This window comes from Bombina bombina, chromosome 5, assembly GCF_027579735.1.
Source record: "Bombina bombina isolate aBomBom1 chromosome 5, aBomBom1.pri, whole genome shotgun sequence".
Lineage (NCBI taxonomy): Eukaryota > Metazoa > Chordata > Amphibia > Anura > Bombinatoridae > Bombina > Bombina bombina.
Genome location: NC_069503.1, coordinates 1,056,749,574 through 1,056,773,670, shown reverse-complemented (window position 1 = coordinate 1,056,773,670; position 24,097 = coordinate 1,056,749,574).

Sequence of the window (24,097 nt, the reverse complement as noted above, 5' to 3'; positions counted from 1 at the left end):
ATGACCCTAGGGAGGTCTCCCTATGGCTGATGGGGGAAACCTGATGTGGACTCCTTGCCCAGTGTGCTTAGAGGAATGTGGCTGCATCTCACTGACGAGGCCCAAAGGAGGCCGAAACGATCGTCTGGGGTTGTCATGTTCCTTGTTCAGATTAGAATTGCCTGGTATGTTGGGCTGGACTGACCTTACTTCGCAGGATCAGACTGATATACTACAGGAAAGTTTTCCTCTGTGAAAAGCACACTGGTCTAAAAGAGGCTGCTCCTAGGAGGTAAATCGCCATAGAACTAGCCGATGAACTGTTGTTCTTACCTGGTGGAGTGCTTCTCTCTTTGTATGCAAATTAATATGACTCTAGGTAGGTCTCCCTATGGGTGATGGGGAAACCAGATGTGGACTCCTTGCCCAGTGTGCTTAGAGGAATGTGGCTGCACCTCACTGACGAGTCCCATAGGAGGCTGAAACAATCGTCTAGGGTTGTCATGTTCCTTGTTCAGAGGAGAATTGCCTGGTATTTCGGGGCTGGACTGACCTTACTTGGCAGGATCAGACTGATATACTACAGGAAAGTTTTTCTCTGTGAAAAGCACACTGGTCTAAAAGAGGCTGCTTCTGGGTGGTAAATCGCGATATAACTAGCTGATGAACTGTTGTTCGTTCCTGGTGGAGCGCTTCTATCTTTGTATGCGTATCGAAAAACATTTATAGTTTATTTATACACCAAAGAAATTGCAGAAATGTGTACCTGTGTGCCTTATACAAATTTTCCAATCCCAACTTAGCCCAGTAAATGACAGAGTCACCAGCACATGCACACAAAGCTGTCCCCCAGCATGTAGATTAACTCTGTGTGTGCCAAGCTACTAGGCACCTGTCAGGTTAGGTAATGTCCAGAAGAAGACCCAAATGCTAGGGCGAACTGAAGCTTCACCCTTGCACTCTGAGTTTAATCCAGGACGTTACCCTACGACAACTTCTATAAAACAAGGTACTCACGATATGGAGCAGTGTTGGTCTGTGTCCTCTGGGAAGATTAATGGAATACTTGATATCAGCAGGAAAAACTTCAGAATAGGAAACTGTATTCAGGCAGTTCAGGAATAGTCCTCCATAGTACCAGGGTAGAAGGGTAAGACAACTTATTCTCAGACAGAAGGAGGGTTAAATAATAAACAGTTAATAATGCAGGAGTAGGTAACTTCAAATCAGGCAATTTGAGGGTTAAGCACATTGTAGAGAGTAATGCAGAGTCTAGCAACAGATAATCAGACAGTTTGAGGGTTAATCATTAGAGTGGTCAATAATGCAGAGTTTGGCAACTTGTTATCAGGCAGTCTGAGGGTTAAGCACAGTGTGGTCAATGATGCAGAGTTTGGCAACAGTTTATCAGACAGTTTGAGGGTTAAACACAATGTGGTCAGTAATGCAGAGCTTGGCAACAGTTTATCAGGCAGTTTGAGGGTTAAACACAGCGTAGTAAGTAATGCAGAGTTTGGCAACAGTTTATCAGACAGTTTGAGGGTTAAACACAGCGTAGTCAGTAATGCAGAGTTTGGCAACAGTTTATCAGGCAGATTGAGGGTTAAACACAGCGTAGTCAGTAATGCAGAGTTTGGCAACAAGTTATCCAAGCAAAGGTTCAGGAACAAAGTATATGCTGAGTACTCACAAAAGCCACAACGAGTAAAAACAAATGGGCACCGGAGGAACAGGAAGCCCGGAATAAGAATCCTAGTCCTGACGTCAGCTGGGAGCACCGCCGGAGCTTTCCCGGCGGCCGAGCGTGACAGCGCCTGCATCTATACTAACACTTGATCCCAGTGACATGAAAGGGAACAACTTCTATTGTAATGTCTATAAATTGTAGCTGCTCCCTTTCATGCTGTGTCTGCCATGCCTGCCTGTGAATGTGGTTATCACGTAAAAACGTGCATTAGGTCACTTGCACGCTCAGGAGGAGTTTAGTGCAAGCTTACGGGTGTCAAGTGCACGCAAGCGGGGGGTTTCATGTGCACGCAATGAATAACTATATGTAAATTTGAAAAAATACGATTGGTGCAGAGACCTTGTCCATCAATGTGAGCCAATCCTCTTCCAGATGTGGGCAGTAGTGCTGCAGAGACACAAATAGATTATACTTTATAACAACTATGCTCTAGTACATTTATTTAGGTTTTCAGCTAAACAATCAAGACTACACTATAGTGTAAATATAAATTTTATATGCACTGGGAAACTAATAAATTTGTGTGACTCACTTTATTGCTATATTCACTTTATTGCGGTGGTCCGGTGGTCTGGAAACAAACCCGCAAATCTCAGATGTATGCCTGTATGTATGTATATATATATATATATATATATATATATATATATATATATATATACGTGTTAAAGCCCATATACACAGGCCAAAATGTTTAAGGAAAGAAATATAGCTATCCCTCTATTTATCTATCCCCTATCTCTATCCCTATATCAATAACCCTCTATCCATCTATCGCTATCCCTCTATCCCTATCCCTCTATTCATCTATCCCTATCCCTCTATCCATCTATCGCTATATCTCTATCCCTCTATCCCTATCCCTCTATACCTATCCCTCTATTGCTCTATCTCTATCCCTATCCCTCTATCCATCTATCCCTTTATCCATCTATCTCTATCCATATATCCCTATCCCTTTATCCCTATCCCTCTATCTCTATCCCTTTAGCTCTATCCCTATCCCTCTATCTCTACCCTCTATCCACCTATCCCTCTATCCATCTATCCCTCTATCCCTATCCCTCTATCCCTATCCCTCTATCCATCTATCTCTATCCCTCTATCCCATCACTCTATATTTATCCCTCTATATCTATCCCTCTATCTCTATCCCTCTATCTTTATCACTCTATCTCTATCCCTATCCTTCTATCCCTATCCCTCTATCTCTATCCCTCTATCTCTATCCCTGTAACCCTATCCCTTTATCCCTATCCCTCTATCCCTATATCCCTATCCGTCTATCTCTATCCTTCTACCCCATCTTTATCCCTCTATCGCTATCCCTCTATCCCTATCCCTCTATCTCTATCCCTCTAACCCTATCCCTATATCCCTCTATTCCTATATCCCTATCCATCTATCTCTATCCCTATCCCTCTATCCCTTTCCCTCTATCTATATCCCTCTATCTCTATCCTTCTATATCTATCCCTTTATCTATATCCCTCTATCTCTTTATTTTTCTGCAGTGTAGGATCCCCCTAACCCTCCAACCTCCATGACCCCCTCTAAAACAGCTGTCTAATCCTCCCCCTTTAAATATTGCCATCATCTTAGCCCCCTTCTTTTCTGTAGTGTAGTGGTCCCATCACCTCACCATCCCTCTCTGTGTCTTTAAAAAAATGATTTCTGTAGTGTAGGGCCCTCCCACTCCCTTCCCTTCCCTCGCCCCTCCGCTGATGAGCTGCTTACCGGCCATCCACCACCTGCCTCCAGTCCACATCTCCCTGCAGGCACCAGCAGAAGATCATTACAGATGGTGACACACACAGTGTCACCGTCTGTAACGATCAGGCATCTGCCTTCATATGGAGGTGGAGCACCGATCGTGCTCTGGCTCCATATGCGGCTGATGCCTGGAGCTTCCTAAAGCTATCTCATGCCTGCAGTTAAGGCCAGGTATGTTTGTCCTTGCACAGTCTCTACTGCACATGACTGCATTGGACAAACATACTTGGCCTTTTATAATATAGGATATGTATATATATATATATTTATATTATTATAATTTTTTTACAGAAGCTTACTCTCACAAGCAAAAGATTATTTCAGAACCATGGTGCAATCTTCAGAGTAATTGAAACAAACAGGATGCACTCTCTGGATTTACCAAATCACACCTTTATTGTGAACGTTTTCGGGGTTGTCACTGCTTAAAACAATGTTAACAGAATTTTTGTTGTTGTTTTTATAATAGAAATTTTTGAAGTAGCATTGTTCTTCACTCAGATGAAAATGTTATTTTTATTTTTAATTATATACATATATACTGTGTATACACACACACTATCTATCTATCTATCTATCTATCTATCTATCTTCTATATCATCTATCTATTAATCTATCTCTCTATCTACATATAGATATATGTTCTTTTAAGTGAAGAGCAATGCTATTTCAGGTGTTTCTAATGCACCTTCAGCTTTAGTGCACTTGGCTTAGCTCAACTTTGAGTTAAGGCTTGAGCAAAAGCCAGAATAGGGTTTTTAGAGTACCCCATAGAAGTGCATGAGGACAGGGATACAGAGGGGCCGCACTACAAACCATCTAGATTTTAGCACACCTGAGGCTTTTGTTCAATCAAAAACTTTTTACTTTTAACTTAATTGTAATATGAACACAAGAATAGGAGTGCTATTGATTTAACTTGAGAAGTGTTCGCACTCAACAGCACTAATATTGTGTTATCTGTTACAAGATTTATTTCTTAGTTTCTGATTTTTTTCCAAAAGTTCTCTTAGTAGAGCTTTTTTTTTTTTTTCAAAGTCAGCAAATATTATTTTGCAATACAGATATGCTGATTGCTTTCAGACCCTTTTACTGTAAACTTTTAAATCAATACTGAGGTTGAATATGATTTTCTTTTAACTACCCTCATACTAGTGAAAAATATACACAAACCATAAAACAAATGTTTCCTCATCAACTTGAAGGGTCATGGATACAACTATCAATTTAGATAGCATCAATTTCCAACACAGTTGTGTTGAGTTTATATAATTTTCCTTGAATGCAGTGAATAGAAAGCTAAATTGTTGTTTTAGTACAATTATTCTTGTGTATATGTTCATGTAAATCACTTTAAAAAGCGGACTCTTGAAATGGGAATATGCGCTTTAGGCAGTTTCTTTTATTTTCATCTGCATTTTATAATATTGTTTCATTTTCACATTTATCAAAAGGCTTGACTAAATAAAACAAAAATATAAGTTTACAAAGGAAAATGTAATAAATACACAAACACTAAACACGTGTTTGCAATTAACTACACATTTTAATTTAAAAAATATAAGAAAAATGCATGTAAGCAAGAAATTTAAAGGAACAATTATAAAACAATCAAAGCTTTCCCTAAACACTGTGATATAAAACATACATAGCTAAATCATGGAACACAAATGAACTGATGAAATCTTTTAGTCTATAGAATATTGTGACATTCTGACCCACATTTTTAAAAAGACTACAAAACAGGCAGCCCAATTTTCTTTCAGATAATGCACACAATTTATATAAAAAAAGTTTCTAATTTACTTCCATTATCAAATTTGCTTTGTTCTTCAGGTATTCATTGTTGAAGGCGATACTTAAGCACCGATTCTAAAATATTTGCTGTTAAAGACGTGGTTTTCTACTCCAACATTCGCAGGAGCAGCCCTAGAATTCTATAAAAAAAGGGTCTGTCCCTGCGAGTGGCGAGATATCTCCCATACAAATAATGAGAGCTCTGTTAGGTAAAAGTTTGCAATAGAGGACGAAGTACATATATATACATCACTAGCAAAAAGATTAAAGATTACAGCACGCTGTTTATTAAATGCTCAGATGATGGTCAGCATTTTTTAGCAATTAAGTATTTTTAATTAAGGTACATTGTTTTCTTAGACATAATGCTATTGTACACTTAGGACTAAATTACGAGTGATGTGCTAACTGTAGCGCTCAAATGATATCTGTTTTATTCGGCTTTTAGTGTGCGACCGAACTAACGAACACATTATGAGTTGAAAGCAAATGTGTTCATTTGCACACAAGCGAATATAACGTGAATCAGACCTCACACAAAGGGTAGATTAAAGGGACACTGTACCCAAAAAAAATCTTTTGCAATTCAGATTAAGCATGACATTTTAAGCAACTTTCTAATTTACTCCTATTATCAAATTTTTTTCATTCTCTTGGTATCTTTATTTGAAATGCAAGAATGTAAGTTTAGATGCCGGCCCATTTTTGGTGAACAACCTGGGTTGTCCTTGCTGATTGGTGGATAAATTCATCCACCAATAAAAAAGTGCTGTCCAGAGTTCTGAAACCAAAAAAAGCTTAAATGCCTTCTTTTTCAAATAATGATAGCAAGAGAACAAAGAAAAATTGATATTAGGAGTAAATTAGAAAGTTGCTTAAAATTGCATGCTCTTTCTGAATTACAGAAGAAAAAAATTGGGTTCAGTGTCCCTTTAAGAAAAAGAGCTGCATAAAACACAACACAAATACATATAAAAGTACAGTTACATCCATATAAAAACTGTCTCATAAAAATTATTTACATTTTTTTAAGTTATAAGGGCTCAAAGATAGATGGTATAAGGTGTTTTTTTTTAAAAAAAATTGCAAAGGGCTTTAACATATATATGCATACATACACATGTCTGAAACATTTGTATGTATATACATATATGTGTACAGATGTATTTATATGTGTATATATGTATTTACATACATATACACAAGGAAACGCATAAATGCATATGTACATATATATATATATATACACAATGCCTTGCAAAAGTATTCACCCCCTTGACTTTTTACCTATTTTGTTACATTACAGCCTTAAATTCAATGTTTTATTAATCTGAATTTTATGTGATGGATCAGAACACAATAGTCTAAGTTGGTGAAGTGAAATGATAAAAATATATACATAAAACTATTTTTTAGAAATAGAAAACAGAAAATTGGCATGTGCGTATGTATTTACCCCCTTTGTTATGAAGCCCATAAAAAGCTCTGGTGCAACCAATTACCTTCAGAAGTCACATAATTAGTGAAATGATGTCCACCTGTGTGTCACATGATCTGTCATTACATAAACACACCTTTTTTAAAGGTCCCAGAGGCTGCAACACCTAAGCAAGAGGGACCACTAACCAAACACTGCCATGAAGACCAAGGAACTCTCCAAACAAGTAAGGGACAATGTTGTTGAGAAGTACAAGTCAGGGTTAGGTTATAAAAAAATATCCTGTATGGGTGGAGACTAATGGCAGCATGTCTCATGTCGGCGTGCAGATCGGCTCTTAACAACTCACCCAACTCGCTTGCTCCATAGCCCCAGATTGCTGTGGCATTGAGGAGCCTTGGCAAGCGTGAGTTTGCTGAAGAAGGAACGCTCTAAGGCCAAACAGGTCAGCGGTTTTTACCGCATCTTTTTATTTCTAAATCTTGAGCCATTGACAATCACCTCTAAATCACCGGTCAGTGAGAGCCGTTGTGGACTACCCTGGTTGTAGTACCCCTGATTATATGTTTCCCTCACCTAAATTACCCGGCCTGATTCCTGGTATAAGTGTTAAGTTGGGGACAGTCAAACCACTCTCCAGAATATTGCAGACGCCTGTCCCTTGCAGCCCAAGCGGGCCTTACCTGAGCGGAGGAGGAGGATCGAGGTCGAAGGGGCGGCGGAGTGATCTGTAGTTACTCTCCGTGAGTAAGGAGCCGGAAGGTGGAGCACCGCCTGTTGGCGTATGGCGTGAGAGCCCCGGCTGGAGTTCGGATCGAGTGCAGTGTCGGGTACCGGAGATCCACGGTGCCCGGTCAGGAGACTCTGGATTGTATCCCAGTGGGCTGTGGAGTTTGATGCAGCGGGAATTACCCTTGTAATGGCATCTTGACTATCAAGTAGAGGGCAGATAGCCCCACCGCATTTATCGAGAGGATCTGTGCCGTTAAGGAAGTAACAAAACGGACTATTCCTGCCGCAAGTATACTCTTTGTTGTTTAAGCCCTTTGTAAGGCTCTCCTCTTTTGCAACAGTTATAGTTTTCTCTCGGGTATTACATATTATTTACAGTTGTGAGAAGATCTATTCAAGCAGACTGGTCAAATTATACAAATTCCGGTTATGTGATATTATTGCCCGGCTCGCAAAGGAAAATAAAAGGAAAGAAAAGATCTGTAATAGTGACTCTGTGCTAAATAATGTTTACTTAAAGGACAATGGCAATGTAAATAGTCATATAATTTGGAGCAATAAGATATAGTACTCGCTGTTATTCCTCATGTTGTTTTATACAGTTTTCCAATCCTACATGCAAAAGGGATAGGAATATATATCTGATAAAAGGTTATCTGTGTATCACAGCTTAGAAATATCATTATAATTGGCCTATTATTGGCCTTATAAAAAGCACAAGGAATCACGTGGCCTATGTAAGTTAGATATAATAAAGCAGGCGAGTCAGACTTACTTTATACACTGTACAAGGAACTGACTAAAATTTTTTGCTGTATTTATCTCTTATTTACTGCTTAAGAATAGGCACAAGTTAGAATCATTTAAGTTTGGGTGACCAGCGGCTACTAAAAGATACTGTAGCAGTTAAGCAAGTGGCCTGTAGATAGAGTGAACCTGATATTTTGTGGTAGAGAAGTACAATTTTGAAGTAATAAGACATAATACTATGTGCTTTTCTTTTTGATATACTTGCTTGTTTTCCAGATCAGGTTTGTAATCTGGGTTGAAAATTACGGCTGTTCAAATACCATTTATATGCATCAGTTTAGTAATCTTAATACATCAGGCCTAATGTAAGTGTTATATAAATTCTTAGGAAGTGCCTAGTTCAAGTGTTGTTTTCTGGAAATAGTAGGGTAGCCTGATAAACCTTTCATATTGTGCAAAGAGTGTTTAAAATTTGTTACTATAGTCATTGTACATCCAAAGTGTTAGAATAATCTGAGACCATAAGTCTTTACAGGTAAAGCACCGCTACATTACAGTGGCTAGGCCCACTTTCATTAGGAAGTGCAGTGGTGTTTTTAGTTATTTTACTCCGAACTCACTTTAAACACTATTTCACTGACACTCTCACTCTTTCCTTAACAGGATACACCCGTTAAATTCTTAATCAAGAACTCCTATTTTACACACTCATCACTGTCTTTCACTGCCCTCCACCAGAAACCCGTAGTGTGGTTTTCTCTGCCACTTAGTTTGTTTTGACACTCTTTTTTCTTTTTTTTTTTTTTTCTTTTCCCTTTCCCTTCTTTCTTTACCCTCACTACACGTCCGCTCTCCCCTCTTTTTATCACATTGTTTTTGGATTTTCTCACTTTTTTTTCACAATATAAATGGAAAAATTTGTTACACAAACCAAAGTTAATTCCCCTAAAATGCCAGCCAAAGCAAAAGATAAAAAGGCCAAACTGGCAGACAATAGTACAGAAAATATAACTGAAATTTCACCCTTAACAATTGATACTCAGGCCCTTACAAGTCAGCTAGTAGTTTTATTTACACCTCAATTTGATTCTATAAAAACAGAACTAGGTATCATCTCAGCTGACATAGGGACACTCTCGTCAGAAATAAAACAGTTTGCAGTTAGACTCTCTGAAGCCGAAGATAGGATATCCACACTTGAAGATCAGGCAAATTCACAACACACTGTCTTACATGAACATGAGTCTAAAATAAAAAGTCTCCAATTGCGTCTGGAGGATCTCGAAGATCGATCCAGGCGCAATAATATTAGAATTATTGGTCTAGCGGAGTCTCCGGAGTTTGAGGACCTGATGGGATTTGCATCAACCACTCTGCCACAGGCTCTGGGCATTCCCACACAAATGATACCACTAGTAATAGAGAGAGTCCATAGAGTGGGACCCAAGAAGCCTAACACCAGTGAGGCTACCAGACCTAGGATGGTCATCCTCAAGCTCCTGAGATTTCAGGATAAGACTGAGATTCTTAGTCACTATAAAAAGAGAAAGGAACCATTACTTATGGGGAACAACAAAATTATGTTGTTTCAAGATTTGTCTAGTGAGACGTCCGCCAAAAGAAAAGTTATGGCCCCGTATTGTACACAATTAATAAACAGAGGTATTAATGCTTGGCTGAGTTACCCGGCAAGAATTATAATTAATAAGAATGGTGAGAGGCAGGTCTTTAGTGAAACATCTGAGGTAATTAAATTTTTAAAGGAAACAGGATAATATTATTATATTGATGTGTATTGTTTAAAATGTTATATCCAAAATGTTCTCTAACATGTCAATGGATTCATTCTTTCTTTTTTTTCTTTTTTTTTTTTTCTCTCGCTTCCCCCCTTCTCTCTATTTTTGTCCCTTCCCCCTTTTGTGATTCTGACCCCTTTTAAGAAATGACAGCAGAAATTAGGATGTTCTCCTGGAACGTGGGAGGCATTAGTTCACCCATGAAACGTAAATTGATTCTTAGAACACTAGCTCAGAGGCACCCTGATTTGGTCTGTCTCCAAGAAACTCATCATAGGGCATCAGAAGCAGTTAAACTTAAGATGAAATGGGTTGGGGAAGTAATCTCCACTAATGGTTCTAATAAAAAATGTGGAGTTGCAATACTTTTACACAAACAATTAGACTATAAGATTATAAAAACTGAGATTGATAGTGAGGCCAGATTTATTTTATTACATATAATGATAAAAAACACAAAATTTATCATTTGTAGTATTTATGCGCCCAATAAATTTTCACGTTGTTTCTGGGATAATATCCAGAAGATGTTGTTCCCTTTTAGCGGGAACAACCTAATTTTGTGTGGAGACTTCAATATGACGCTTGATCCCTTAATTGATAGATTCTCAAGCAAAAATATAGCGAGTAATAGACAAAGTGCAAAACATTTTCAGAAGCTTTGTCATAAATTAAAACTAATAGATATCTGGAGGATGCAAAATCCCGATAGTGTGACATTCTCCTGTGAATCTAAAGGTCATAAAACATTTTCAAGGATTGACCTATTCCTGATCTCTGAGTCACTGTCTGCTCGACAATATAACACGACGATAGGGGAAATCTTGATATCGGATCATGCAATAATTGAATTAACTTTTTTAACAGGTAAAGAGGACAGGAGCCAGAGACCAGCATTTGGTTTTCCCAGGTATTTATGCTCTAATCCTAGGTTTCGCTTGTGGCTACAATCTAAATGGTTGGAATATGCCTCCAATAATAGGGAATCTGGAAATAAAGTTGAAATTTTTTGGGAGGCCTCCAAAACGGTCTTAAGAGGGGACATTATAGCCTATCTTAATGTACGTCGGAAAAAGATTAAACTACGGGAGGTTACTTTGGCTGAGAGAGTGAAGCAGGCGTTTATTTTAGTACAGAATACCCCATCGCTAGAGAACTGGGATGATTATTTTCTGATTAGGAAGGAAAGAGATCTCTTTCTTAAAGAACAAGCCCAAATTGAGGAGATAAGGATAAATAGGCATTATAAGGGCTTTCATGGTTCCTCTGCCAAATATTTGGCCAAACTTACTAAAATTAGAAAAAGAAAGAATATAATACCAGTCATCAAAAAAAATAAGTCCAGATTCTTTGAGACCGCAGAGATATGTGGGGTCTTTGCCTCATACTATCAAGATGTATACTCCTCAGTTAAAATTAATCTTGATGCGCAAGAGAGGTTCTGGTCTAAGATTGTAGTACCTAAAATCCAGTCGGATGAATTAACACTGCTAAATGAGCAAATAACTAGATCAGAAATTATTAAGGCCATTGATAAACTGAAACCTAATAAAGCTCCCGGTCCAGATGGACTGCCCGCGGAATATTATAAATGTCTCAAAGATGATCTAGTACCGGTACTGGAAAAACTTTTCAATGATTATTACAATTCAGATATCCCTATATCATCCTATTTTTCTATGGCCAATGTCACGCTGATATTGTAAAAGGGTAAGGATCCAGAGGATCCAGGATCGTATAGGCCGATATCAGTCTTAAACTGCGATTATAAGATCTTAGCTTCAATCATAGCTAATCGTTTCTCTCTCGTTTTACAGAAACTTATACATGAAGATCAGACAGGTTTTATGCTTAAAAGGAATTCCTCTAAAAACATTTGCAAGCTAATCACGTTAATAGACTACGCGTGGAATACAGAGCAAAAACCCAGTACAGATATGTATAAAGACAGGGCGGTCCTTACCCTGGACGCTGTTAAAGCGTTTGATTCTATTGTATGGGATCATCTTTTTACCTCACTCCGACAATTCGGGATACAGGGAAACTTCTTACAATTTATATATAGAATCTATGCGAAGCCAACTTCATATATATTGGTAAACGGAATGATCTCGCCTAAAATAATTCTGCAGCGAGGCACTAGGCAAGGATGTCCGTTGTCTCCCCTGCTTTTCAACGTGGCATTGGAACCATTAGCAATAAGACTAAGAAATAATCTAGAAGGGATCACAATGGGTTCTCTACGTCTAACTACACTACTATATGCTGATGATATCCTAGTTTTTCTAGAAAATACACAACAAGCCATTCCAATTCTGAGACAGATATTAGAGGAATTTAGTTCTTTCTCTGGTTACAAAGTAAATACAGAAAAAAGTGAATTAATGTATATTGGGAATATAGCTACAAACTATTTGGGTAACCCGTTTAAAATGGTAAATTCTATTAAATATCTGGGTCTTACGCTACATAAAAACCCCAAATTTTGGTATACAGATAATTATCTCTCATTATTTCAAAAAATTAAACTAGATCTGAAACTATGGATTTCTTTCCCGATCTCTCTCATTGCCAGAGTAAATTTAATCAAAACTATCATATTCCCGCGTCTTCTCTACCCCATACAAAATTTGCCCTTGTTCATAACAAATAGGGATTGTAGAAGCCTATATACCTCTGTCTCTAAATTCATCTGGCAAAATAAAAAACCTCGCATTTCATCGGCTAGATTAATGCAGAAACCACGGGCTGGTGGCCTATCATTGCCCAATATTAATCTTTATAATGTTGCAGCGATGGTAAAAATTGCCATTGATTGGCTGGCAAATACAAATACATTTGTATCTCTAGCACAGGAGTCCTTGCTGATTTACCCCTTCGCATTACCTGCGATTTTGCACTGTAAATCAGGTCAATTGCCGTCCAATGTTTCTTCATTAATTACAATCAAAAATATAGTCTTGGCATGGCATAAATTTTGTAGATTTTTGGAAATAGATTTTTCAATTTCGGAGTTTCTCCCAATTAGGGGTAATCCGCTTTTTCCCCCCGGTTTACGTCAGAAAACTTTTAAATATTGGGCTGAAAAGGGGTTAAACAAAGTTTTACAATTAATTGGCGTAGATGAGAAAGTACTAGAAGGTGAAGCTTTGTTTTCCCTTTTTCAATTACCAAGATCGGATTTATTTGCGTTTTTTCAGGTACGTCATTTTATTGTGTCACAGGGTTGGAGGTTCCCTTTATCGGTTGCATGGTCCGATATCAGAGGTTTAATACAGAAAGTTTTGGCAGGAGTCACCTCGATTTCACTAATGTATGATATAATGCTTTCTAAAAAAACGCAAGGTCTTCGCAGCAGAATCAGCGATCACTGGAGTAGGTTAATCGGAGATACAGAGCCTGAGAGAATTACACAAAGCTTTAAATCCTTGGAAATCTGTAAAGTGCCCTCAACATGGAAAGAATCCCATATGAAATTAATAAACAATTTTTATCTCTATCCAGCGAAACTAGCTCGATTCTATCCATCTAGATCTGCTCTTTGCCCTAGGTGTATGTATAAGGAAGCGGACCTACTACATATGTTATGGACTTGTCCTAAGATAAATCAGCTTTGGCTGAAATTTATATATTGGTTTAATAATTTATATGGTGTTACTGTTTCTCTCACGTTTCGGGACATTATCCTGCTGGTTGTTCCAGCGACTAGTGCGGACCGGCATTGGACCTGTTCCCTAAATATCTCCATATTAGCTGTTAGACAAAGCATTTTTAAAAAATGGAATGTAAAAAAAGGCCTGATATTATCTGAGATCTTCCATGTCATTCAAGATCAAATTATTTTTGAATCATATCATTTACAAGAGGCCTCTGAAGTTAGAATTAAAAAGTTTCTACTAGGGTGGTACCCCATTATTAACTCCTTTCCCAGGCCTATACAAAAACAGATTCTAGTGCCCTTTACATCATCAGTAAGCTTCGCCGAAATGGTCATATTAAATCTCTTTCCACATACATGGATTTCTAATAGTACAGAAATGTAATATTAATTTTGGTCCAGAGATAGGGGGTGAAGTGGGAAGATTAATAATTAATTTTTTTTTTTTTTTTTTTTTCCTTTCTTTCTTTCTTTCTTTCTTTCTTTCTTTTCTTTTCTTTTTTTTTTTTTTTCTTTTCTTCTTCTGATGTATAGAAATTGGAAAATACCCAGCTCAGTGTACAAGTCTTGTTCGTATTGAGATGATGAATCAAATGTGACAATGTATACATGTCTTGTACTATATTATGTTTCTATTTTTGTATTTCGTTTGACCTTGCCCTGTGAGGCAGAAAAGGTTTGATGTTATTGATTGTACACTGTACGGGTTTCAAAATAAATATTCAAAAAAAAAAAAAAAATATCCAAATCTCTGATGATCCCCAGGAGCACCATCAAATCTATCATAACCAAATGGAAAGAACATGGCACAACAGCAAACCTGCCAAGAGACGGCCGCCCACCAAAACTCATAGACTGGGCAAGGAGGGCATTAATCAGAGAGGCAGCACAGAGACCTAGGGTAACCCTGGAGGAGCTGCAGAGTTCCACAGCAGAGACTGGAGTATCTGTACATAGGACGACAATAAGCCATATACTCCATAGAGTTGGGCTTTATGGCAGAGTGGCCAGAAGAAAGCCATTACTTTCAGCAAATAACAAAATGGCACGTTTTGAGTTTGCGAAAAGGCACGTGGGAGACTCCCAAAATGTATGGAGGAAGGTGCTCTGGTCTGATGAGACTAAAATTGAACGTTTCGGCCATCAAAGAAAACTCTATGTCTGGTGTAAACTCAAAACATCAAATCACCCAAAGAAACATGGTGGTGGCGGCATCATGGCAGCATCATGCTGTGGGGATGTTTTTCAGCAGCCGGGACTGGGAAACTGGTCAGAGTTGAGGGAAAGATGGATGGTGCTAAATACAGGGATATTCTTGAGCAAAACCTGTACCACTCTGTGCGTGATTTGAGGCTAGGACGGAGGTTCACCTTCCAGCAGGACAATGACCCCAAACACACTGCTAAAGCAACACTTGAGTGGTTTAAGGGGAAACATGTAAATGTGTTGGAATGGCCTAGTCAAAGCCCAGACCTCAATCCAATAGAAAATCAGACTTAAAGATTGCTGTTCACAAGCACAAACCATCCAACTTGAAGGAGTTGGAGCAGTTTTGCAAGGAGGAATGGACAAAAATCCCAGTGGAAAGATGTGGCAAGCTCATAGAGACTTATCCAAAGCGACTTGGAGGTGTGATTGCCGCAAAAGGTGGCTCTACAAAGTATTGACTTTAGGGGGGGGAATAGTTATGCACATTGACTTTTTCTGTTATTTTGTCCTATTTGTTGTTTGCTTCACAATAAAAAAAATAAAAAAAACATCTTCAAAATTGTGGGCATTTTCTGTATATTAAATGATGCAAATCCTCAAACAATTCATGTTAATTCCAGGTTGTGAGGCAACAAAACACGAAAAATGACAAGGGGGTGAATACATTTGCAAAGGCATTGTGTGTGTATATATATATATATATATATATATATATATATATGCATTGGAGCAATCCACTCATAATCTAGCCCTGCATAGACTACAGTATAATGTGAAAATATACACTGGGAAACCAAAAAATTTGTGTGACTCGTTTTATTGCGATATTTGCTTTATCACAGTGGTCTGGACCAAACCCGTAATATCTTCAAGGTATGCCTATATATGAATGTCCTTGAAGGAAACTTAAGGGACAGTCTACCATAGAATTGTTATTGTTTTAAAAGATAGATTATCCCTTTATTACCCATTCCCTAGTTTTGCATAACCAACACAGTTATATTAATATACTTTTTACCTCTGTGATTACCTTGTATCTAGGAACCTTCTTCCAGCCCCCTGATCACATGACTGTGACTGTTTATTATCTATTGTCTTAAATTTAGCATTGGTTTGTGCTAAATCTTAAATAACCCCCTGTGCCTGAACACAGTGTTATCTATATGGCCCACGTGTACTTTCTGTCTCTGTGTTGAAAAGAGATTTAAAAAGCCTGTGATAAGAGGCAGCCCTCAAAGGCTTAGAAATTAGCATATGAGCGTACCTATGTTTAGTTTAAACTAAGAATACCAAGAGAAAAAAGCAAATTTGATGATAAAAGTAAATTGGAAAGTTGATTAAAATTAAAAGTCCTATCTGAATAATGAAAGTTTAATTTATACTAGACTGTCCCTTTAGCTCATTACTATCTACACCCTAGCTAACTAATCCTATTCTAATACTAAATGTATATATATTATAACGCCACAATCCTTGGCACCACATTTATCAATCTCTATTTTTTGGCAGTGTTCTGCCAAAAGTGTTGATGTATCAGCTATTATTGTTTCAAGGGCAAACAGGTGTTTCTTAAATACCAATTTTGCAAGATGGACATTTCATAAACAAAAGAACTTAGTACCTATTTTATATAGTGTGGATGGGAGCCCAATGTAGTCTTGTCCTGACAATGAAGACACTAATCTACTGACTCTTACTGCCTTCACCTTTATTCCCCTATAATTCTAGACTATCCAGTACTATAGTCAATTAATCTTAGCGCTGTGGAATCTGTTGGCGCTCTACAAATAGCCAATAATAATAAATAATAATAATCTGCTGATATTGAGATCTGTATTTAATTATATAAACTAAATAAATAACTAAAAAAGCATTCTGCATATCATGCAACTTAAAGTAGTAACTGAAATCCAGGCATCTGCCGCATATGGAGCCGGAGTGCGATCGGTGCTCAACCTCCATATGAGGGCAGATGCCTGATCGTTACAGACGGTGACACTGTGTATGTCACTGTCTGCATTAAAATCTCACAAATATTGTTAGGTACTGACCTAACAATACTTGTGAGATTTTCATGCTGCTAACCTTCAAATACTGAGTATTTTTAGATGTAGTGGATCATCTGCCACCCAGAAGACTATAGGATTGTCCAACTAACTTTTTTTGGTCTGGGGCTACAATATTTAAAATAATATAATAAAGGTATTGTTTCCAAATGATTTATCAGATGTTCTACCATGCTGGCAGAAGCTATTATTTTCTAATTTGACAAAAAGAATGGGGTCCTTCACCCATATGTAGATTACTATGACAGAAATTAAAACATATATCCATTACCTTTCTTTCAAGAGTTTTTAGACTCAAGAAGTAAATATTTTCACAAAGATAAACCTAAAAGGAATATAATCTGGTGTAAATTTATGAGGGAGATCAGTGAAAGATGGCATTTTAAACAAACTATGGACACTTTGTCCTTTGGACTTTGCAATACACAAGCAAACTTCCAGCATTTCCTCAACAATATTTTTGAGCATTGACATCTTTCTAATAATAGTTCATACGTGAATGACTTCTTATTATTCTCTTCAGAACCTAAGAACATATGGTCATGCTAAGCTTGCTCTTTCTCGATTCAGAGACAGTCAACTTGCTAAATCTCTCTAGTATCTATACACCTATTAAACAGCCAATCTAAGATCAATAATTTTTATACAAAAACATATCCACGTATTAAACCTCCAATCTAAAACTTCAGAACATATCAGGCTCAACAAACCTTTGATAAGTTAAACAGTTCTTTACAGCATCTCTTATATTATCCCAACTAAATAATGAGAAGTCTTGCTTCTTAACAGTAGATAAAACTGAGAATGCTATGTAAGACATACTTTCCAAAAGAGAAGTTGCCACAGCAGTGACTGTCAGCTAATACTACTCACCAGAATATACCATGCAATCATATAGTTCTTTAGTGGTGAACCTACATTCAAGTGACCTATTTAAAGGACCCCTTCATTATGCTCCTGCTCTAACTTTAAAGCAAATTGTTGCAGAGATTGTTTCATATTTACTACATTAGTGAGATATATTTTCCTAAAAGAGCTAATATGCCAGTTGGGCCTTTAACTTCCCAAGGAAAGTTTCTGCAGAGGCTGATTGTGTTGTTTATGATCAATAAAGTTAAGCTAAATTTCTCCAGCTTCATTACTAGTTCCACATTTCCAAGTATAGTTTGCCTTTCTCATATTTGTTGCATCAGTATGCTACGTATTCTTGAAAGAGTTAACATGCCATTTCAAGTGTTTCCATATTTTGCTTGTTTCACGACCTCCCTGTAAGGCAATATATCCCTCAATAAACACACACCTAAAACTGAAGTGGGTTATGAAAGGGTGCTGCTTATTATTTTAGTTTTCAAACATAACATAAATATAACAACAATAAATAGCCATAAAACCCCATCTTGCTCATCACATAGCCCAAATTATATGTTCATAAATTACAACATGAAATTTTAAATATTCTTCCTAGATGACTCAATATAAGGAAGTTGTAGTCTGTGTCCCTTAATGCCATCCCTCATGTTGTTTATTTACTCTTGTTTACTAACCCCTGAACCTCATGCCTATGTCTCTCCTAGAATCCTGTCGACGTATTGGCTTATTCTGGAAAGAGGTGCAAGTAATGGTGTGCAAATACCTATAATTTTATTGCATAAGATACAACAAGGTAACTTGAATATTGCATCTGATTGAAAACGAGGAATACAAATTACAAAAAGCATTTCACCAGGAGATGTAGGGACACTAACTTCTATACCCTTTAACCCTTAAATTTAATAAACAGTTTATGTCCCCAGTCCAAGATCTGAATTTCCATGGTAGTAATGATATATTTTTTTTAAATTATTTTTATTAACAAGGGTGGTCAAGAAGATACACATTTTATATACATACAATGGTAAAGTATCATGGGGCGCATATTCAATTAGTACATCAATGATCATGATTACATCATCAAACATTAATTAACTAACAATAGAGTTTTAGTTAGAGTTGCCACTGTCCGTCCTCGTGTCTTTGACAAAAGTAGCGACCAATGTCCTAATATCTCTTTAAGTGCTATTTATCTATGTTCTCGACACCCTTTTACTTTAGTTTATTAGTATAATAACTATAAACACTATCTATCCATGTGCAACATGGGGTCCGCTTTGTAAGTGGATAAAAACTGAAACACCGTCGGGTTGCTCACTGAGATCCTTATTGCCTCTGAGAGGAAAAAAAAAAGGGGAGGAGGCAGTGTGCAGTTATAGCATGTCTGTGAGCCTCTGTCTCTCCCCCCTCTTCCCCACCTACAGGGGAGCTCTTTTTCCTTATCAAAAGCATCACATCGCCATCTCGCCTCATAACAGTATCTGTGTCAAGAGTATCTTACAGCCTTCTCCATCCCTCCCATTCTCGTCAGTCTCATATAGTCTCAGCCAGTCACCTCTCAGCGAGGCTGTTAGTAGCAATTTTGTCTGAGCGAAGGGGCCTAGTACCTGCTTTAGTATTGCTAGGTTTTGTACCCAGGGTACCCATTTATTCGGAAACGGTTGTAATCTATGCTCAACATCCAATTTTACATTGAATTGTTCGGTGAATAGCAGTCTTTACACCCCACGCTTAAACTGTGGGATGGTCGGGGCTTTGTTACTAGTCCAGTGACATAATATGCAGTTTCTAGCCAAGAGCATGAATAATGTCAGCAATTTGTGAAGTTTTTTTGTCTGACCCTCCCACACAAAGAGACAGATCTGTTTTATGCCAAGTGTGATGGTGGCCCCCAATGCCCTCTCAAGCCAGAACTGTATTCGGGACCAGAACTGTCTAATTAATGGACAGTTGAAAAAATAGTGAGGTACATCTGGGGCCCCCGCCCCACATTTCTCCCATTAAAATAAAATTGGTTGTTTGGGAGGAAGAATTTAGCGCTGAGGCTCTATAATGTTTAGTCATGTGTAAGAGGATCCAGAAGATCCCCCACTACTTTAATACCCCTCTCCTTCCACTGTGGGAAGGGCAAGGTATCTGAACCTGCCGGGAAGTCTAGATTTCCAACCAAGGGCAGCAGCCTAGGGGAGGGGTAAGATAAGCCCAAGAACCTGTGGACCTTGCGCCATGCTACCGAAGGACCTTTGTAGAGAATGGAAGATTTTAGGTGCGGCGTATAGTCTCCAGGTCGGAGATAAGGTGCATATGTCGCACTTATTGAGGCCAGCACCACATTTTCAAGGTGTGAAGTATTCAACTGCCAGTCTAGCACAATTATAATCAGCACAGCCCAGTTATAGAGTTTGAAGCAGGCCCAAACCACCCTCCCCATATGGCTGGTGTAGAAAGGAAGCAGCAATGCAAGGCTTACGCCCTCAACAAAGAAATCCTCTCACAGCTCTATTCAGAGCTCTGTGATCTGTTTTAGTGAGCAAGAAAGGAAGCATAAGCATTGGATAAAGTAGCTGCGGTAATGTGACGTTTTTTAGGAGGCTCACTCATCCCATAAGGGATAGTGGAAGTGATTTCCAGGTCTGAAGTTGACCACATATAGTTGTACATTGTTTGGCAATGTTTAAGTCGTATAGTCGGTGTGGATTCCTGACTAAGTGGATGCCTAGATAGGTGAGATTATTGTCTGCTATAGTGAAAGGATACTTAGCATAGTCATCCGAGTGTTTGTTCAGCCATAAGATCTCTGATTTAGTTTCATTAATCTTGTATCCAGAGAAAAGCTCTGTATGACTTGTAAGATTCTGGGGATATGTTTGGAGGGGTCTTCGACAAACAGAGGCATGTCGTCAGCGTAAAGTGCTATTTGCTGGGGCTTACCATGCACCACGATTCCCGGAATGGTCTGCCTTAATTTAGAAGCAAGAGGCTCTAGGGCCAGATCAAAAAGGAGGGGAGATAGCAGACAACCCTGTCTTGTGCCACGTTGTAGATGAATGTCTGGCGAAAAGATACCATTTGTTAGTATGCGGGCTATGGGATGGGAGTAAATATTTTGTATCATTTGCAGGAAAGGGCCAGTGATATGAAATCGCTTCATTGTGTCAAAGAGGTGGTCCCATTCTACCCAGTCAAAGGCCTTCTCTGTGTCTAGTGAGAGCAGGAAGGCCTCCGAAAGATCCAGCAGAAATCTATCACTTGTAGTACCCATCTAAGGTAGACCACTGAGGAACTCTTGTATACAAAACCTGTCTGGTCTGCATGGAGAAGCAGCGGCAGTAGGACCTTTAGCCGCCCTGCTAATATGGCCATAAAGATCTTATAGTCGGCATTTAGGAGTGAGATCGGCCTATAAGAGTCTGGTCTACTGGTGTCCTTCCCTATTTTGGGGATAAGTGTGATATGCGCAGCTGAGAAGGAAGTAGATGGTATGGCACCATCCTGAAAGTAGCTATTGTAAAGAGGTAAAAGAGCCCTGGCAACCTGCGGCTGTAAAATGAAATAGAATTCTGTGGGGAGACCATCTGGTCCAGACACCTTGCCTAGGGTCATACTGTTGAATGTATGATTCAGGTCCTCCATGCCAACTGGCACATTCAGGGCGTCCAGTTGGTCCTGAGACACCTGTGGTAGATTAATAGAGGCCCTTGCCTCCCCTCCCCCGGGTACCTGTTTAGAATACAGTGAAGTATAATAATCCGTGAATCCCTTAGCAATATCTTCCGGAGAAAGTTTAAAAACTGCCTCCACTTTTTAGAGAAGCGATATCTTTTCTTGTCCTGCTACCTCCGACCAAGGTCGCCAGAAGCTTCCCTGAGCGGTTCCCAAATATGTAGAATTTTGAGTCTCTTTTTATCAAACCCTCCGCTGCCTGCCAAGTCAGGAAGGAGTCTAGTTCTTCTTTGGTTGCCAAATAGGTATCATACGATTCCCTGAGGTGGGTTGTGCAATAATCTTGGTATGCAGCAAATACCCTCTTTTGTAGTGTGATATACTTTTGTTGGGTTCTGTGCCATAGATTGGCGACATAAGAGATTATATTCCCTGACAGTACCACCTTGGCTGTTTCCCAAAACAATTGAGGATTATCTACATGCGCCCTATTATCCGTATAAAAATCGTTTCAGGATTGTACCAGAAACTGTCGAAAGGCCTCTGAGGTATACAAGTATGTAGGAAATCTCAAAGTATTCCTATTGGACAATCTTCTGGTGAGCCGAAGAGAGAGCTCAACCGGGGCGTGATCCGACATCAGAATATCATGAATCTTGTCCCGCTGAATTAAAGATATCGTGGCACTCGAGATCATGAATAGGTCTATTCTTGAGAGTGAGGCCTTGGCCTTCATGAAGCATGAGAAGTCTCTATCTACCAGGTGGCGAAGTCGCCAAATGTCACAGAGTCCAAGAGATCAAACGCTCAAAGATCCGCTTTTCAAATTTCCCCTTATATGTGGGTATTTTTTCCCTCTAGGGGAGCTCCCGGTGCTCTCATTCTGTCACACACAGGGTTAGGAGCTAAATTGAAGACTCCACCCATTATAATGAGCGTATCTAAGTAAGCTGTGAGAGTTTGGATAAGTTGAGACCAGAATATTGAACTCCTCTGGTTGGGGGCATAGATATTACAAAGGGTGAACACATGTTGATTTACTGTAATTTGTACTATGAGGTACCTTCCCTCTGGGTCTTTTAAAGTTTTTACAATGTTAAATGCCAACCTTTTACCAAATATACCCCTACTTGAGGTGCTATGTGAAACATACTCTACGTGGCCCAACCAGTCTGATTTAAGTTTGTCATGTTCACTGTCAGTCAGGTGCGTCTCTTGTAAGAGGGCAATGTCAATGTTTAGCCTGCGCAAGTGTGTCAGAATGGCTTTCCTTTTTATCGGGGAGTGTATTCCTCCCACATTCCATATAATCAGTTTAGGATTTATCTGCAATACCTAGTGGTGTTGCTATGGATCGAGGGCCATGGATGAGGAGGGGAGGGGGGGAGAGAGAAAAAAAATATTCAGCAGAGAGCTTGAGCATAACCGCATCTCCATAAAGGGTCCGGTTAGCCAGAATAACCTGTTTGTCTTTCCTCAATGGGGGATCATTTATATTCGTCTTTTGTTGTGCGGGAAGCATGAATAGAGGATTAGCACTGCGGAATCTGTTGGTGCTCTACAAATAACCGATAATAATAATAATAATAATGATGATACACATCAATTCCCATTGAATAGGAGCAGGACCAAGGAAAGAAAAAATAAATAAATAAAAAATAAATAAATAATTAAATAAAATTAAGCGTGAGCTTCCCAGAGGCAGGATCCCACGAGGGTCCATGGTGATGATTAAAAAAACATATAATAACCTTAAACAGTCAAACAGCAAAATTATTGTCAGAACGGTTCTTAGATGCTCACCCCCGAGGCCCCCAATGAGACCCCCTCCCTTCAGAATCCTGAACACCCCAGTTGGGGCAGGCTGCTCAAAATTGCAGGAGGGTAGTTTGAAATATGAGAGAATAGGCCACACCAGGTGTCACTCCCGGGCGAGCATCGAGCTTGGGTTATCCCGATCAACAAGATTAATGCTCCCTAAACATAGGAGAAGAGTCCTGGGAGTTTGTATAATTGTACATCGTAAGGTTCCAACAATAGCTCTTAAACAAGTACATTAACCGTTTAGGGATAATAACATTTAACACAAGATTAATCATACATACCCAGACATTTTTCCCCATCAAAACTTGGGGACATAACTTACAACTTGTCAACTGACTTAGGACCTCCATCAGTTGACACCGCGCCCTCAGCACCAGGCATAAATATCGAGAGAAGGTACCAAAGTCGTATGCAGCCTCCAGTCGAGTCCGGTCCCGGAGCACGGCGGCACAGGAACAGAGCATAAAAATCAAGAGGTAAAACATTACTTTAAAATTTAGTGTGTAAATTTGTTAAGAAAAGCAAATAAGAAAAGAGAGGAAGCTGTCCTACTGTTTCTTTAGTCTGGGTCTGCATTTCTAGCCCAATTGGGGGAGTTGTTTGGTCCCCTCTGGGGTTCCCTCAAGACGTCCTGAGCCTCTATAGGTGAGTCAAAGAATTTAGGGACATTGTCGGTTAGAAGTTTCCGCCTGGCAGGGTACAACAAGTAAACTTTGCGGCCCTCTCTATTCAGTGCAGAGCAGATCGCAGAGAACTCCTTACGTTTTCTCATCAGCTCCGCCGAGTAATCCTGG